The following is a 6,000-nucleotide window of genomic DNA, read 5'->3' as shown; positions in this document are numbered from 1 at the left end:
AGTAAAAAACTACTACAAGGGATAAAGAAGGTCACTATATACTGATAAAGGGATTTATCCAACAAAAAGACATAATAATTATAAATGTATATGCACCTAATGGCATGGCCTGGAAATATATGAAGCAAATATTGACAGTTTGAAGAGAGAAATAGACTATTCATATTAGGAGACCTAAACACACCACTTCCAATAATGGGCAAAACATGCAGACAGAAGATCAATAGGGAAATTAAAGATTTGAATGATACTATAAATGAGCTAGACTTAACATACATTTATAGAACACTTCACCCAACGGTAGCAGAATACACATTCTTCTCCAGTGCATGTGGATCATTTTCAAGCAAAGACCATATGTTAGACACAAAATAGGCCTTAATAAATTTTAAAATATGGAAAACATACAATGTGTCTTTTCCATCCATGATAAAATGAAGCAAGAAATCAATAACACAGGGAGAGCTGGAAAATTCACAAATATACGGGAATTAAACAACACATTCCCAAATAACCCATGTATTAAAAAAAGAAATCACACGGGAAATTAGGATCTATCTTGAGGTGAATGGAAATGAAAACACAACCTACCAAAACTTAAGGGTTGCAGCAAAGGCAGTGGTAAGAAAGTAATTCACAGCTCTAAATGCTTACCTTAAAAAAAAAAGAAAAGAAAGATCTGAAGTCAGAGAACTAACTTCACAGCCGAGGATCTGATTAAAGAAGAGCAAACTAAACCTCAAGCAGAAAAAAAGGAAATAACAAAGAATAGGGCACTGACAAATGGAATGGAGAATAAGAAAGCAACAGAGAGGACCACCACCAAAACTTGGTTTTTGGAAACGATCAATGGAATTGACAAACTATAGCTAGACTGTCAATGAGAAAGACAGAGGATGCAAATAAGTAAGATCTTAAATTAATGGGAAACATGACAATCAAAGCACATGCAAATAAAAGGATTAAAGATAAAACTGTAAACAACTGTACGCCAAAATAACACAGATGCACAAACTGCCAGACGCAATAAGAAATAGATCAAATTTCTTGAAATCCTAGAAATGCACAAATTCCTAGAAATGCACAAAATGCTAACCCAGTAAGAAATAGAAGACCTCAACAGAAAAATAACAAGTAAAGAAATTGAATTTAGAAACCTCCCAAAAAGAAAAGCCCAGGACCAGATGGCTTCACTGGTGAATCTTACCACATATTCCAAGAAGAATTAACACCAATCCTGCTTAAACTCTTCCACGAATTTGAAAAGTAGGGAATACTTCCAACTCATTCTTTGTGACCAACAGTACCCTAAAACCAAAGCCAGACAAAGAAAAGAAAATTACAGAGTAATATCCGTTATGAATATAGAAGCAAAAATTCTCACCAAAACACTCATATACCAAATCCAGCAACACATTTAAGAGAATTATACACCATTATCAAGTGTGGTTTATTTCAGGTATTCAAAATGGTTTTAACACAAGAAAATCAATTGATGTAATACATCACAAAGCATAAACGAAGGAAAAAAAAACAGTATCTTATCAATTAACACAGAAATGGTATTTGACAAAATGCAACACCCTTTCTTGATAACAGCACTTAGAAAACTATGAATTAAAAACACTTAGAAAACTGTGAATAGAAGGAAACTTCCTCAAACCCACAGCTAACATCAATCTCAAGGGTAAAAGACTGAAAACATGACAGTACAATAAATACTTGGATTTATATTCTCATGGAAAACTAACAATCAGTTAGACCATGTTTTGGGTCCAAAGCACAGAAACCATGCAAAATAATTTCATATTTCTCTCATTGGAAGTATCTGTAGAAACCGGGAATGGGGAGCAGGAAGTGGGTGTGAAATGGAGAAGGTGAAAGTCATATTTTCACACTTTTTTTAAAGGAAGAGACGCAAGTATATAATGTTTATCACTCTAGATGGTTTGTTTCTTTGCCATGACTTTTCTATATCTCATAATGACTTTTAGGGGTACAATGATTTCTTACATTTCACTTTCATTTTTTCTGGCTGCTTTTTCTTCCAAATGAAGCTTCAGTAAACTTTAGGTCCACTACAGGATTTTGAGAACCATTTTTGTCTTGTCTTGGATGTACAATTAATTGGTTGTGTGATACTGAGTTCAGTTTCCTTTTTTTGTAATAAAAGAAGTGAACTAGAAGATGGTCTCTAAGATTCTTACCAGCCTGACAACCTATGAATCTACTAATTCTACCTACAAAGGGAGTTATTTTTGATTTTTAACTTTTTTTATTCTATAGTATAACATATATACAGAGCAAAGAAATAAACAAACAATAGTTTTCAAAGCACTCTTCAACAAGTAGTTACAGGACAGATCCCAGAGTTTATCATGGGCTACCATAGGATCCTCTCATGTTTTTCCTTTTAGCTGCTCCAGAATATAGGAGGCTAGAGGGCTTAAGCATTGTTTTATAATCACAATAGACTTTTCTTCCTTCTTTTCTGTGAAAAATAATGTATACACAAAAAAGCAATACATTTCAAAGCACAGCACCACAATTAGTTGTAGAACGTATTTCAGTTTGACATAGATTACAATTTCACAATTTTAGGTTTTCACTCCTAGCTGTTCTAAAATACTAAAAGAGATATCAATTAAATGATTCAGCATTCATATTCATTTGTTAAATCCTATCTTCTCTGTATAACTCCACCATCACCTTCGATCTTTCCATCGCTCTCTTTAGGGGTGTTGGGCTATGGCAATTCTAACTTTTTCATATTGAAAGTGTCCGTCACTAATATGGGGTAGGGAGATGGAACCGCTGATGTTCTGGAGAGTCTGGGCCCTCTAAGTTTCAGGACTTATCTGGTCCAGGGACCCATCTGGAGGTTGTAGGTTTCTGGAAAGTTACTCTAGTGCATGGGACCCTTGTGGAATCTTATAAATTGCCCTAGGTGTTCTTTAGGATTGGCTGGAATGGTTCTGGTTGGAGGTTGGCAGGTTATGATAAGTAGCAAGGTCTACCTGAAGCATAAGCACCACTTCAAAAGGAGTTATTTTTAATATTGGGAAAAGCCCTGTCAGATGAAGGAAGTCCATGTCCAAACTCAGCACACTCTTGAGGTTCCTGTACTCTGGAGCCAGCTCTCCTTCTGTAGCTATGCCCTGTCTATGCAGCTTGATTGCTGTACCGAATTAGTGGATATTCTTATGACATTTTTACAGGTCTGCCTTGTCTACCAGAACGTGAAATGCATGTTTCAGGGGCATATGTTTTTCATCTTCTGAACTGGGATTCAGAAGGCAGCACTAGAGCTAGTACAGTCTAGTGGTCAAGAGCATAGGCTCTAGCCCTAGAGGAGGTTTGAATTTTGGCTCAGCCACTTGCAGGTTGTATGGCCTTTGAAAAATTGCTTATGCCCCCATGCCTCTGTTTCCTCATCTCTATAAAGAGAATAAAATAATATTCATTGGTGATGGGGTTATACTAGTGTTCTTCAAATGGTGATTTAAAATATTAACTTTTTTTCAGTAGCCAACATATACTAAATGCTCAGTAAACGTTTGAATAAGAGAATAAGTCTACAAAATGGGAAATCACATGGCATAGATTGATTAGAAAAATATACATATAAAATTTGTGGGAAATACAAAACTGAGTAAGACATGGTCCCTGCCATTATGAAAGTTACCATTTAGAAGGGAAGTTAAGACGTGACATGTAATTACAATATTAGAATCCGAAAAATACTCTAGAAAAAGAAGCAAAGTGAAGCAATAGTTCAGAGGAGAAGAGAGAAAAGGAAAGGAGAAATTATTTCCAATGGAGGGAATCAGAAAAGGCTTCATGGCTAAGTACATATCTTTCAATCCAATAGAACTATATTTATACAGTGTTTGCTCCATCATCTTCTCCAACATTATGTCCCCTAGAGGTTTAAAAACAAACAAACAAAAACAATTTCCTCATTTAGGGTACATAGAAATGGAAATTTAGAGAGTCAAATTTGCATCTTGTTTTGGGCTAATGACATAAATCCTAAGTTATGTTTTTGAACAACAAGGACAGTGGATGGATATTCCCAAAGGGTTGTCAGCTGTTTTGTGCAACCAGAAAATTCTTGCCCAAGCACCAGAGGCAAATGCATGAGCATAACACCAGGAGAGTAGCCAAGACCCCACTCGGGCTGCTTTTATTGTTTGTCTAAACTGGATGTTTTTCCAAGTAAACTGCATTGTGTTCCAGAAGGAGATCCATCATCCTTGTCTTTGTGGTTATGCAGCAGGAATCAGAGTGATGGGGTGATGGGTGCCTGGGCCAAAGGGAAAGATGCTCCAGATAACAGGCCCTTTCCCTTGCCTAGTCTTTTTCGAGAACAAGAAAATTTTTGGAATGAAAAATGTAGTGACTGACCTTGAAGGAACCTATCCCCAGGATTTGACTCTTGGGGAGTTTTGGACACTTGAAAAACCCAGCCCAGCCACTGAGAACTTTCACCCAGACTGTGGAGAGTGCAAAACCAAATTACGTGTGTCTAACGAGGTAAAGACTGCTCACATTTTGGAATATCTCATTCCATGTTCCCTCAGAGAGATCAATCAGTCACTGTCTTCCCAAGCTCCCCTATGACCAGTTCAACAGATTCCTGAGCCTACCTCTTCCCTCTTTTTCCCTGCAGTTCTGGGAGAGGATGATGCTTCTATCTCCATAGAGGATGACCTCCATAACCATTCTGACTGTGAGACTCTTCCCTTCTTCCTAAGAGCAGAGCTGACTTTTAGTCTTATATCCTCTCCGTGGCAACAACTTTCCCAGCTTTTTCTCTGCAGCCCTACTACATACATAGTCCATCTATTTCTTAAGAGGCTAGACCTTTATCATCATCATTTCCTCATTTTCATCATCTATCATTTTTCATCACTGTGCTAAGGAAGAACTTTATGTATCATTTTATTTAACCCTTAAAATGAAATTATAGGTTAAATCTCACTATCCCTATTTTATAGTAAGAAAATTTGATCCTATTGTCCTTGCAAACTAAACTTCAAAGCTCACCTCTCAGACACACAGATGGGTGGTCTATCTCTATTGTTTGGTTACTTTCTCTCTCCCTCTTTGTTAGCTGTGGTGTGGTTTCTGTTTCCACATCACTCTTCTAAAATCAGTCCCACAAATATTGCTATATAAGTTGCCCATTCCCCCTTATCCCTTCAGCTCTTTCAACTGCATCACATTCCAATAATCCATTTCTACCTGTAACTGACTTGGAAATCTCCTTCCTTCTATATTGCCTCCCTTGGGGCACTGATTTACTCTAATAATTTATTGCTCTTCAAAGGTGCTTGTTCTGTCACTCAGGCCATAAGCACCATCTCAAACTTCTCTCCAAGCTAACAAACTATTTTCCAAAGGCAATCACAGATATATTTAAGACTCCTATATTTGTATCAATTAATTTTTTTAAAAAACATGTCAATTGTTCATCAAATTCAACATTCCATGGACATTGATATTTAAAAAATATTTAGAATAAAAACTTGATTTGACTAAAATAAATGTGAAGATTCCAGGTGGTGCACACATATAGCACAAAAATTGTAATGGTGATATTCAAACTATGAAAATTGTTATGAAACATATTATTTTATTTCCAAAAAGGATATGACCCCCAAATCCCTAAATATCCTTCTCCCTTTCTCTTTCTCAAAATCTTTCTATCTTACCTATTATATTCAGTGATATCCTATTACTACTCAGTCCTCCAAACACTGAAGTAATCGTGCACTTCTCTGTTTTTTTCATTCTTTATATCAAGTCCATCTACAAGTTTTGCCAGATATTCTGCAATTTGTCCCTTCATTTCTAATCCCACAGCCAAAACCCCAGTAAATAAGTTATTGAAACAATCTCCTACCCTGTCTTCCAGAAAAAGTTCTTTAATTTGAGGGTTGTTTTAAATCAAATGCTCCGTAAAGAATTCAGGAAAAAATTGTAGCCGTATGCACA

This window comes from Tamandua tetradactyla, chromosome 12 (genome assembly GCF_023851605.1).
Source record: "Tamandua tetradactyla isolate mTamTet1 chromosome 12, mTamTet1.pri, whole genome shotgun sequence".
Lineage (NCBI taxonomy): Eukaryota > Metazoa > Chordata > Mammalia > Pilosa > Myrmecophagidae > Tamandua > Tamandua tetradactyla.
Note: the sequence above shows the minus strand (reverse complement) of the source record.